Source organism: Heterodontus francisci, chromosome 1 (assembly GCF_036365525.1).
Source record: "Heterodontus francisci isolate sHetFra1 chromosome 1, sHetFra1.hap1, whole genome shotgun sequence".
NCBI classification, from domain to species: domain Eukaryota; kingdom Metazoa; phylum Chordata; class Chondrichthyes; order Heterodontiformes; family Heterodontidae; genus Heterodontus; species Heterodontus francisci.
Window position 1 is genome coordinate 5,995,970 of NC_090371.1, and position 12,755 is coordinate 6,008,724.

The 12,755-nt window shown below is 49.4% G+C and overlaps 1 protein-coding gene across 5 annotated transcripts in view; it reads right to left on the reverse strand.

Annotated features, from left to right (window-relative positions):
- The window catches only part of LOC137367113 (disintegrin and metalloproteinase domain-containing protein 12-like), a 544,479-nt gene that overhangs the window by 121,128 nt on the left and 410,596 nt on the right, over positions 1 to 12,755 (reverse strand). The window lies entirely within an intron of this gene.

A 12,755-nucleotide genomic window follows, 5' to 3' on the forward strand; every position in this document is an offset into this window, starting at 1 on the left:
AGAGAGAGTATGAAAAGAGAAGGAATTCCATAGTCATCAAGAGCATATAAATAGTAAAGGGGTGGTAAAAGGAGGAGTGGGGTGATTAAGGACCAAAAGGGGGATTTACACATGGAGGCAGGGGAATAGATAAGGTATTAAATGAATACTTTGCACCTGTCTTTGCTAAAGAAGAAAATGGTGAAAGAGGAGGTCATTAAGACACTCGAAGGGTTTAAAATTGAGACCAGGAGGTATTAGGTAGGCTGTCTGTACTAAAAGGTGATAAAAGCACCAGGGCCGGATGAGATTCTTTCCAAGGATCCAAGGATACTGTGGGAAGTGAGAGTGGAAATTGCAGAGGCACTGGCCATAATTTCCCAGTCTTCTTTAGACTCGGGGGTGGTGCCTGAGGACTGGAGAATTGCAAACAGGACACCCTTGTTCAAAAGAAGATGTAAAGATAAGCCCAGCAACTAGAGGACAGTCAGTTTAATTTTGGTGATGGGGAAACTTCTAGAAACAATAATTTGGGACCAAATTAATAGGCAAATGGACAAATTTGGGTTAACTAAGGAAAGCCAGCATGGATTCGTTAAGGGAAAATCATGTTCAACTAATTTTCTGGAGTTTTTTGAGGAGGTAACAGAGAGGGTTGATGAGGGCAATGCTGTTGATGTGGTGTACATAGACTTTCAAAAGGTATTTGATACAGTGACACACTACAGACTTGTGAGCAAACTTGTAGCTCATGGAATAAAAGGGACGGTAGTAACATGGATACGGAATTGGCTGAGAGACAGGAAACAGAGAGTAGTGGTTAATGGATATTTTTCGGGCTGGAGGAAGGTTTGTAATGGAGTTCCCCAGGGATCAGTGTTGGGACCCTTATTTTTCCTGATATATATTAATGACCTAGACCTTGGTGTACAGGGCACAATTTCAAAGTTTGTAGATGATATGAAACTTGGAGCAATTGTGAACTGTAAGGAGGATAGTGTGGAACTTCAAAAGGACATAGATAAGTTGATGAAAAGGCAGACAGGTGGCAGATGAAGTTCAATGCAGAGAAATGTGAAGTGATTCATTTTGGTAGGAAGAACATGGAGAAACAATATAAAATAAAGGGTACAATTCTAAATGGGGTGCAGGAGCAGAGGGATCTGGGTGTATCTATGCATAGGTCATTGCAGGTGACAGGACAGGTTGAGAGAGTGGTAAATAGAGCATACAATATCCTGGGCTTTATTAATAGGGGCAAAGAGTACAAGAGCAAGGAAGTTATGTTGAACTTGTATAAGGCACTAGTTCAGCCTCAGCTGGAATATTGCGTCCAGTTCTGGGCACCACACTCTCGGAAGGACATGAGGGCATTGGAGAGATTACAGAAAAGATTCACGAGAATGGTTCCAGGGATGAGGAATTTCAGTTATGAAGATAGATTGGAGAAGTTAGGACTGTTTTCTTTGGAGAAGAGAAGGCTGAGAGGTGATTTGATAGAGGTGTTCAAAATCATGACTGGTCTGGACAGAGTAGATAGAGAGAAATTGTTCCCACTCGTGAAAGGATCGAGAAAGAGAGGGCACAGAATTAAAGTAATTAGTAAAAGAAGCAAAAGTGACATGAGGAAAAAAATTTTCACGCAGCAAGTGGTCAAGATCTGGAATGCACTGTCTGAGAGTGTGGTGGAGGCAGGTTCAGTGAGTGTTTAGGATCTGGAATGCACTGTCTGAGAGTGTGGTGGAGGCAGGTTCAGTGAGTGTTTAGGATCTGGAATGCACTGTCTGAGAGTGTGGTGGAGGCAGGTTCAGTGTGTGTTTAGGATCTGGAATGCACTGTCTGAGAGTGTGGTGGAGGCAGGTTCAGTGTGTGTTTAGGATCTGGAATGCACTGTCTGAGAGTGTGGTGGAGGCAGGTTCAGTGAGTGTTTAGGATCTGGAATGCACTGTCTGAGAGTGTGGTGGAGGCAGGTTCAGTGTGTGTTTAGGATCTGGAATGCACTGTCTGAGAGTGTGGTGGAGGCAGATTCAGTGTGTGTTTAGGATCTGGAATGCACTGTCTGAGAGTGCGGTGGAGGCAGGTTCAGTGAGTGTTTAGGATCTGGAATACACAGTCTGAGAGTGTGGTGTAGGCAGGTTCAGTGAGTGTTTAGGATCTGGAATGCACTGTCTGAGAGTGTGGTGGAGGCAGGTTCAGTGAGTGTTTAGGATCTGGAATGCACTGTCTGAGAGTGTGGTGGAGGTAGGTTCAGTGAGTGTTTAGGATCTGGAATGCACTGTCTGAGAGTGTGGTGGAGGCAGGTTCAGTGTGTGTTTAGGATCTGGAATGCACTGTCTGAGAGTGTGGTGGAGGTAGGTTCAGTGTGTGTTTAGGATCTGGAATGCAGTGTCTGAGAGTGTGGTGGAGGCAGGTTCAGTGAGTGTTTAGGATCTGGAATGCACTGTCTGAGTGTGTGGTGGAGGCAGGTTCAGTGAGTGTTTAGGATCTGGAATGCACTGTGTGAGTGTGCGGTGGAGGCAGGTTCAGTGAGTGTTTAGGATCTGGAATGCACTGTCTGAGAGTGTGGTGGAGGCAGGTTCAGTGAGTGTTTAGGATCTGGAATGCACTGTCTGAGAGTGTGGTGGAGGCAGGTTCAGTGAGTGTTTAGGATCTGGAATGCACTGTCTGAGAGTGCGGTGGAGGTAGGTTCAGTGAGTGTTTAGGATCTGGAATGCACTGTCTGAGAGTGTGGTGGAGGCAGGTTCAGTGAGTGTTTAGGATCTGGAATGCACTGTCTGAGAGTGTGGTGGAGGCAGGTTCGATCGAGGCCTTCAAAAGGCAAATAGACTATTATCTCTAATGGAAGAATGTGGATAGTCAGAAGCTTTTTCCCAGGATGGAAGAGTCAGTTACCAGGGGACATAGGTTTAAGGTGCGAGGGGCAAAGTTTAGAGGGGATATGCGAGACACGTTCTTTACACAGAGGGTGGTGAGTGCCTGGAACTTGCTGCCGGGGGAGGTGGTGGAAGCAGGTACGATAGCAACGTTTAAGAGACATCTTGACAAATACATGAATAGGATGGGAATAGAGGGATACGGACCCCGGAAGTGCAGAAGGTTTTAGTTTAGGCAGGCGTCAAGATTGGCGCAGGCTTTAAGGGCTGAATGGCTTGTTCCTGTGCTGTACTGTTCTTTGTTCTTTGTGCAGGGTTACAGGGGGAAGGTGGGGGAATGGCATTAAGTGAATTGTTCATTCGGATAGCAATGGGCCGAATAGCCTCCATTTGCACTGTAACAATTCTTTGATTCTGAGATGCTTGGGAACACCACCACCTGCAAGTCACACACCATCCTGACTTGGGACAATATCACCTTTCCTTCACTGTCATTGGGTCAAAATCCTGGAACTCCCTTCCTAACATGTGTGGGCGTCGCTGGCTCGGCCAGCATTTATTGCCCATCCCTAATTGCCCTTGAGGAGGTGGTGGTGAGCTGCCTTCTTGAATCGCTGCAGTCCAAAGAACAAAGAACAAAGAACAGTGCAGCACAGGAACAGGCCATTCGGCCCTCCAAGCCTGCGCCGATCTTGATGCCTGCCTAAACTAAAACCTTCTGCACTTCCGGGGTCCGTATCCCTCTATTCCCATCCTATTCATGTATTTGTCAAGATGCCTCTTAAATGTCTCTATGGTACCTGCTTCCACCACCTCCCCCGGCAACAAGTTCCAGGCACTCACCACCCTCTGTGTAAAGAACTTGCCCCGCACATCCCCTCTAAACTTTGCCCCTCTCACCTTAAACCTATGTCCCCTAGTAACTGACTCTTCCACCCTGGGAAAAAGCTTCTGACTATCCACTCTGTCCATGCCGCTTATAACTTTGTAAACCTCTATCATGTCGCCCCTCCACCTCCGTTGTTCCAGTGAAAACAATCTGAGTTTATCCAACCTCTCCTCATGGCTAATACCCTCCAGCCCAGGCAACATCCTGGTAAACCTCTTCTATACCCTCTCCAAAGCCTCCACGTCCTTCTGGTAGTGTGGCGACCAGAATTGCATGCAGTATTCTAAGTGTGGCCTAACTAAAGTTCTGTCCAACTGCAGCATGACTTGCCAATTTCTATACGCTATGCCCCGACCGATGAAGGCAAGCATGCCGTATGCCTTCTTGACTACCTTATCCACCTGCGTTGCCACTTTCAGTGATCTGTGAACCTGTATGCCCAGATCGCTCTGCCTGTCAATACTCCTAAGGGGTCTGCCATTTACTGTATACTTCCCACCTGCATTAGACCTTCCAAAATGCATTACCTCACATTTGTCCGGATTAAACTCCATCTGCCATTTCTCCGCCCAAGTCTCCAACCGATCTATATCCTGCTGTATCCTCTGACAATCCTCATCACTGTCCACAACTTCACCAACCTTTGTGTCGTCCGCAAACTTACTAATCAGACCAGCTACATTTTCCTCCAAATCATTTATATATACTACAAACAGTAAAGGTCCCAGCACTGATCCCTGCGGAACACCACTAGTCACATCCCTCCATTCAGAAAAACACCCATCCACTGTTACCCTCTGTCTTCTATGACCGAGCCAGTTCTGTATCCATCTTGCCAGTTCACCTCTGATCCCGTGTGACTTCACCTTTTGTACCAGTCTGCCATGAGGGACCTTGTCAAAGGCTTTACTAAAGTCCATATAGATAACATCCACTGCCCTTCCTTCATCAATCATCTTTGTCACTTCCTCAAAAAACTCAATCAAATTAGTGAGACACGACCTCCCATGTGGGGTAGGTACACCCACAGTGCTGTTAGGAAGGGAGTTCCAGGATTTTGATCCAGTGACAGTGAAGGAACGGCGATATAGTTCCAAGTCAGGATGGTGTGTGACTTGAAGGGGAACTTGCAGGTGGTGATTTTCCCATGCATTTGCTGCCATTGTCCTTCTAGTTGGTAAAGGTCGTGGGTTTGGAAGGTGCTGTCTAAGGAGCCTTGGTGCATTGCTGCAGTGCATCTTATAGATGGTACACACTGCTGCCACTGTGCGTCGGTGGTGGAGGGAGTGAATGTTTGTAGATGGGGTGCCAATCAAGCAGGCTGCTTTGTCCTGGATGGTGTCGAGCTTCTTGAGTGTTGTTGGAGCTGCACCCATCCAGGCAAGTGGAGAGTATTCCATCACACTCCTGACTTGTGCCTTGTAGATGGTGGACAGGCTTTGGGGAGTCAGGAGGTGAGTTACTCGCCTCAGGATTCCTAGCCTCTGACCTGCTCTTGTAGCCACGGTATTTATATGGCTACTCCAGTTCAGTTTCTGGTCAATGGTAGCCCCTAGGATGTTGATAGTGGGGGATTCAGCGATAGTAATGCCATTGAATGTCAAGGGGAGATGGTTAGATTCTCTTTTCTGGAGATGGTCATTGCCTGGCACTTGTGTGGCGCGAATGTTACTTGCCACTTAGCCCAGATATTGCCTGGATGTTGTCCAGGTCTTGCTGCATTTCTACACAGACTGCTTCAGTATCTGAGGAGTCGCGAATGGTACTGATCATTGTGCAATCATCAGCGAACATCCCCACTTCTGACCTTATAATTAAAGGAAGGTCATTGATGAAGCAGCTGAAGATGGTTGGGCCTAGGACACTACCCTGAGGAACTGCAGTGATGTCCTGGAGCTCAGTTGATTTACCTCCAACAACCACAACCATCTTCCTTTGTGCTAGGTATGACTCCAGCCAGCGGAGGGTCTTCCCCCTGATTCCCATTGACCTCAGTTTTGCTAGGGCTCCTTGATGTCATACTCGGTCAAATGCTGCCTTGATGTCAAGGGCAGTCACTCTCACCTCACCTCTTGAGTTCAGCTCTTTTGTCCATGTTTGAACCAAGGCTGTAATGAGGTCAGCAGCTGAGTGGCCCTGGCGGTGCCCAAACTGAGCATCACTGAGCAGGTTATTGCTAAGCAAGTGCCACTTGATGGCACTGTTGATGACGCCTTCCAACACTTCACTGATGATTGAGAGTAGACTGATGGGGCGGTACTTGGCCGGGTTGGACCTGTCCTGCTTTTTGTGTACAGGACATACCTGGGCAATTTTCCACATTGCCGGGTCGATGCCAGTGTTGTAGCTGTACTGGAACAGCTTGGCTTGGGGCGCGGCAAGTTCTGGAGCACAGGTCTTCAGTACTATTGCCGGAATATTGTCAGGACCCATAGCCTTTGCAGTATCCAGTGCCTTCAGTCGTTTCTTTATATCATGCAGAGTGAATCGAATTGGCTGAAGTCTGGCATCTGTGATGCTGGGGATTTCAGGAGGAGGCCGAGATGGATCATCAACTCGGCACTTCTGGCTGAAGATTGTTGTAAATGCTTCAGCCTTATCTTTCGCACTGATGTGCTGGGCTCCCCCATCATTGAGAATGGGGATATTTGTGGAGCCTCCTCCTCCAGTTAGTTGTTTAATTGTCCACCACCATTCACGACAGGATGTGGCAGGACTGCAGAGCTTAGATCTGATCCGTTGGTTATGGGATCGCTTAGCTCTGTTTATCGCATGCTGCTTCCGCATTAATTAGTATCTTGTTTAAACCTTAGATTTTAATTAATGTTTCTTGACCTGCTGTAGATTTCTGGATCCTAAAGACATCAGGGATATGGGATAGTGGGAAAAAAATGTCCGAGAGGTAGATGATCAGCCATGATGTTTTTGAATGGCAGAGCAGGCTCGATGGACCTGTTTGTAATGATCCGATAATACTCACCCTGATTGAAGTCTGTAATTTCCCGGCTCCTATTTAACAATCCCAATATTGCCTGGGGCAGTAATTGTGTTAAGGGCAAAGAAGGGGAGGAGTTTCCAGAGAGTATATGCCCCATCAGAACCTGTCATTGGGGCAGCACTGCAGCAGGTCAGGAGCCTACAATGAGAGCTGTTGGTGGAGGCAGGAGGCATAGCTGAGGACTTTGTATCACTGTTTACCAAGGAAGAGAATTTCACCAAAGCTATGGTAAACAAGGAAGATGCGGGGATAGTGGATGAGATGGAAATGGAAAAAGAGGAGCTACTAGAAAGGCTGGCAGTTCTGAAAGTAGATAAGTCACTTGATCTGGATAAAATGTGTTCTAGGTAGTTATGGGTAGAAATTGTATCGGTACCATGGCCACAATCTTCCAATAACCTCCTTACATACAACCGTGGTGCTAAAGAACTGGAGGATTTCAAATGTTATACCTTCTGCCAAAAAAAGGAGAGAAGGATAAATCTGTCAATTACTGGCCAGTCAGTTTAATATCAGTGGCAGGGAAACAATAATCTGATAGATAATTAACACTCACTTGTTTGTGCATGGAATAATAAAGGAGAGACAGCATGGTTTGACAAGAGCAAATCATGTTTGATTGAAAACAGAAAATGCTGGCAATACTCAGCAGGTCTGGCCGCATCTGGGAAGAGAGAATCAGAGTTAACGTCTCGGGTCGAGTACCTTTTGTCAGAGCTGGAAGAAGTTTGAGATATAACAGGTTTTAAGCAGGTACAGAGGTAGGAAAAGGAGATGTGGGATGTGGGGGAGGGAGCAGTGTGGTGTGAGAACAACAGGGAAGGCCTGTGATAGGGTGAAAGCGAGGAGAGATTAAATGACAAAAGAGATGATGTTGCAAGGCAAAAGGAGATAATAATGAGACAAGTAAAGGAACAAAAGTTGGGTCTAGAGGAGGTGTAAATGGGGAAAGCAGGACCCTCACCAATAGCTGCTGTTCAACGAAAAAATAAATGGGGAGAGAGTCTTGGCAAACTTGATTGAATTGTTTGATGAAATAACAAAGAGAGTGGATGAGGGCAGTGCAGCAGATGCTGTGTATATGGACTTGCAAAGGGCATTTAATAAAGTACCACATATTAGGCATTCTAGCAAAATTGGTCCAAGAGATAAAAGGGGCAATCGTGGCATGGATCTAAAATAGAAATAAAAACAGAAAATGCCAGAAATACCCAATCAGAATCCAATCAGTGCAAGGTAATCCATTTGGTAGGAAGAGTGAGGAGAGACAATGCATGTTAAATGGTAGAATATTGAAGGGCACACAAGAACAGAGAGACATGGCGGTTTGTGTGCAAAACTTTGAAGGTAGGAAGTGAGGTTAGCAACACAATTAATACATCATGTGGGGCCCTGAGCGTTAAATAGAGACATACACTTTAGGAAGGATGTGAGGAATTTGGAGGAGTATAGAAGGGACAGAGAGTTTAAAGGTAATAGTACATCAGAGAGTAAGTTCCATGCTGAGGGGCGAGGGAGGGGGAAGTGAAGGGGAGAAGGAGGGGCTTGTGAAGGGGAGAGGGAGGGGAAAGTGATGGGGAAAGGGAGGGGGATGTGGAGGGGAGAGGGAAGGGAAAGTGAAGGAGGGAGAGAGGGAGAAGTGAAGGGAAGAGGGAGGGGGAAGTGATGGAGAGAGGGAGGACGAAGTGAAGGGGAGAGGGAGGGGAAAGTGATGGGGAAAGGGAGGGGGAAGTGAAGGGGAGAGGGAAGGGAAAGTGAAGGGGAGAGGGAGGGATAAGTGAAGGGGAGAGGGAGGAGGAAGTAAAGGGGAGAGGGAGGGGGAAGTGAAGGAGGGAGGGAGGGGGACGTGAAGGGAACAGGGAAGGGGAAGTGATGGAGAGAGGGAGGAAGAAGTGAAGGGGAGAGGGAGGGGGAAGTGAAGGAGGGAGGGAGGGGGACGTGAAGGGAAGAGGGAGGGGGAAGTGAAGGAGAGAGGGCGGAAGAAGTGAAGGGGAGCGGGAGGGAGAAGTGAAGGGGAGAGGGAGCGGGAAGTGAAGGAGGGAGGGAGGGGGACGTGAAGGGAACAGGGAAGGGGAAGTGATGGAGAGAGGGAGGAAGAAGTGAAGGGGAGAGGGAGGGGGAAGTGAAGGAGGGAGGGAGGGAGGGGGACGTGAAGGGAAGAGGGAGGGGGAAGTGAAGGAGAGAGGGCGGAAGAAGTGAAGGGGAGCGGGAGGGAGAAGTGAAGGGGAGAGGGAGCGGGAGGTGAAGGGGAGAAGGAGGGGAACGTGAAGGAGGGAGGGAGGGGGACTTGAAAGGAAGAGAAAGGGGGAAGTGAAGGAGGGAGGGAGGGAGACGTGAAGGAGGGAGGGAGGGGGAAGTGAAGGAGGGAGGGAGGGAGGGGGACGTGAAGGAGGGAGGGGGACATGAAGGGAAGAGGGAGGGGGAAGTGATGGAGAGAGGGAGGAAGAAGTGAAGGGGAGAGGGAGGGGGAAGTGAAGGGGAGAGGGATGGGGAGGTGAAGGGGAGAGGAGGGGAAAGTGAAGGGGAGAGGGAGGGGGAAGTGAAGGGGAGAGGGAGGGGGAAGTGAAGGGGAGAGGGGGGGGAAGTGAAGGGGAGAGGGAGGGGGCAGTGAAGGGGAGAGGGATGGGGAAGTGAAGGGGAGAGGGATGGGGAAGTGAAGGGGAGAGGGGGGGGAAGTGAAGGGGAGAGGGAGGGGGAAGTGAAGGGGAGAGGGAGGGGGCAGTGAAGGGGAGAGGGAGGGGGAAGTGAAGGGGAGAGGGAGGGGGAAGTGAAGGAGAGAGGGAGGGGGAAATGAAAGAAAGAGCGAAGGGGAGCTGAAGGGGAGAGGGAGGGAGAAGTGAAGGAGAGAGTGAAGGGGAGGTGAAGGGGAGAGGGATGGGGAAGAGAAGGGGAGAGGGAGGGGTAAGTGAAGGCGAGAGTGAAAGGGAGTGGGAGGGGGAAGTAAAGGGCAGAGGGAGGGGGAAATGAACAGGAGGGGGAGGGGGAAGTGATGCGGGGGGGGTGAAGTGAAGGGGAGAGGGAGGGGGACGTAAAGCGGAGAGGGAGGAGGAAGTGAAGGAGAGAGAGAGGGGGAAATGAAAGAGAGAGTGAAGGGGAGTTGAAGGGGAGAGGGAGGGAGAAGTGAAGGAGAGAGTGAAGGGGAGGTGAAGGGGAGAGGGAGGGGTAAGTGAAGGCGAGAGTGAAAGGGAGAGGGAGGGGCAAGTAAAGGGGAGAGGAGGGGGAAATGAAGGAGAGGGTGAAGGGGAGGTGAAGGGGTGAAGGAGCGGGAAGTGAAGCAGAGGGGGAGGGGGAAGTGAAATAGAGAGGGAGGGGGAAGTGAAAGGGAGAGGGGGAGGGGAAAGTGAAATAGAGAGGGAAGGGGAAGTGAAAGGGAGAGGGGGAGGGGGAAGTGAAATGGAGACAGAGGAGGAAGTGAAGCAGAGGGGGAGGGGGAAGTGAAAGGGAGAGGGGGAGGGGGAAGTGAAATAGAGAGGGAGGGGGAAGTGAAATAGAGAGGGAGGGGGAAGTGAAGGGGAGAGGGAGGGGGAAGTGAAATGGAGCAGGAGGGGGAAGTGAAGCAGAGGGGGAGGAGGAAGTGAAATAGAGAGGGAGGGGGAAGTGAAAGGGAGAGGGGGAGGGGGAAGTGAAATGGAGACGGAGGGGGAAGTGAAGCAGAGGGGGAGGGGGAAGTGAAAGGGAGAGGGGGAGGGGGAAGTGAAATAGAGAGGGAGGGGGAAGTGAAGGGGAGAGGGAGGGGGAAGTGAAGGGGAGAGGGAGGGGGAAGTGAAATGGAGCAGGAGGGGGAAGTGAAATAGAGAGGGACGGGGAAGTGAAGGAGAGAGGGAGGGGGAGGTGAAATGGAGCAGGAGGGGGAAGTGAAGGGGAGAGGGACGGGGAAGTGAAATAGGGAGGGAGGGGGAAGTGAAGGGGAGAGGGAGGGGGAAGTGAAATAGAGAGGGAGGGGGAAGTGAAGGGGAGAGGGAGGGGGAAGTGAAATAGAGAGGGAGGGGGAAGTGAAAGGGAGAGGGAGGGGGAAGTGAAATAGAGAGGGAGGGGGAAGTGAAGGGGAGAGGGAGGGGGAAGTGAAATAGAGAGGGAGGGGGAAGTGAAGGGGAGAGGGAGGGGGAAGTGAAATAGAGAGGGAGGGGGAAGTGAAAGGGAGAGGGAGGGGGAAGTGAAATAGAGAGGGAGGGGGAAGTGAAGGGGAGAGGGAGGGGGAAGTGAAATAGAGAGGGAGGGGGAAGTGAAGGGGAGAGGGAGGGGGAAGTGAAATAGAGAGGCAGGGGGAAGTGAAGGGGAGAGGGAGGGGGAGGTGAAATGGAGCAGGAGGGGGAAGTGAAGGGGAGCAGGAGGGGGAAGTGAAGGGGAGAGGGACGGGGAAGTGAAATAGAGAGGGAGGGGGAAGTGAAAGGGAGAGGGAGGGGGAAGTGAAAGGGAGAGGGAGGGGGAAGTGAAGGGGAGAGGGAGGGGGAGGTGAAATGGAGCAGGAGGGGGAAGTGAAGGGGAGCAGGAGGGGGAAGTGAAGGGGAGAGGGACGGGGAAGTGAAATAGAGAGGGAGGGGGAAGTGAAAGGGAGAGGGAGGGGGAAGTGAAGGGGAGAGGGAGGGGGAGGTGAAATGGAGCAGGAGGGGGAAGTGAAGGGGAGAGGGACGGGGAAGTGAAGGGGAGAGGGACGGGAGAGGTAAGGGAGTGAAGCGGGAAAATGAAGGGAAGTGGAAAGTTGGGAATTCATGGCAATGAAGGTGACAGAATGGGGGCCAAAGTTCAATGTGGGAAAGTGGGGGAATGAAGGCATTTGGGAGCAATGTGAAGGAGAAAATGCATTTTTAACTAGGAAATGAAGATGGGCAGGTGGAAGGAGTGACAGTGGGAGAGCATTTTGGTGGTAGTGATTATAATTCAGTCAATTTAAACATACTTATGGAAAAGGACAGAGATAGAACAGGAGTTAGAGTTCTCAATTGGGACAAGGCCAATTTTACTAAACTGAGGAGTGATTTAGCGGAAGTGGACTGGAAACAGCTACTTGAAGGTAAATCAGTGTCAGAACAGTGGGAGGCATTCAAAGGGGAGATTCAAGAGGTTCAGAGTAAACATGTTCCCACAAAGAAAAAGGGTGCAACGGCCAAATCTAGAGCACCATGGATGTCAAGGAGCTTACAGGGTAAGATAAGGCAGAAAAGGAAAGCCTATGTCCGACACCGAGAACTCAATACTACAGAAAGCTAAGAGGAGTATAGAAAGTGGAGGGGTGAAATCAAAAAGGAAATTAGGAAAGCAAAGAGAGGGCATGAAAGAATATTGGCAAGCAAAATCAAGGTGAATCCAAAGATGTTTTATCAATATATTAAGAAGAGGTTAACTAAGGAGAGAGTAGGGCCCATAAAGGACCAAAAAGGTAACCTGTGTGTAAGGGCGGAAGATGTTGGTATGGTTCTTAATGAATACTTTGCGTCTGTCTTCACAAAAGAGGGGGATGATGCGGATTTTGTGGCTAAGGAAGAAGAGTGTGAAGTGTAGGATGTGATAAACGTAGGGAGAGAGGAAGTATTAATGGGATTAGCATCCTTGAAAGTTGAGACATCACCTGGGCTGGGTGAAATTTACTCCAGGCTGTTAAAAGAAGCAAGAGAGGAAATTGCGGAAGGTCTGACCATCATTTTCCAGTCCTCACTGGATACAGGTGTGGTGCCGGAGGATTGGAGAATTGCTAACGTTGGACCTCTGTTTAAACAGGGAGCGAGGGATATACTGAATAATTACAGACCAGTCAGTCTAACCTCAGTGGTGGGAAAATTATTGGAATCTATTCTGAGAGACAGGATAAACTGTCACTTAGAAAGGCACAGATTAATCAAGGATAGTCAGCATGGATTTGTTAAGGGAAAATCTTGTCTGACTAACTTGATCAAATTTTTTGAAGAAGTGACAAGAACGATAGATGAGGGTAGTGCAGTTGATGTGATCGAGATGGATTTTAGCAAAGCTTTTGACGAGGTTCCATATGGCAGACTGGTTAAAAGAATGGGAAAATACT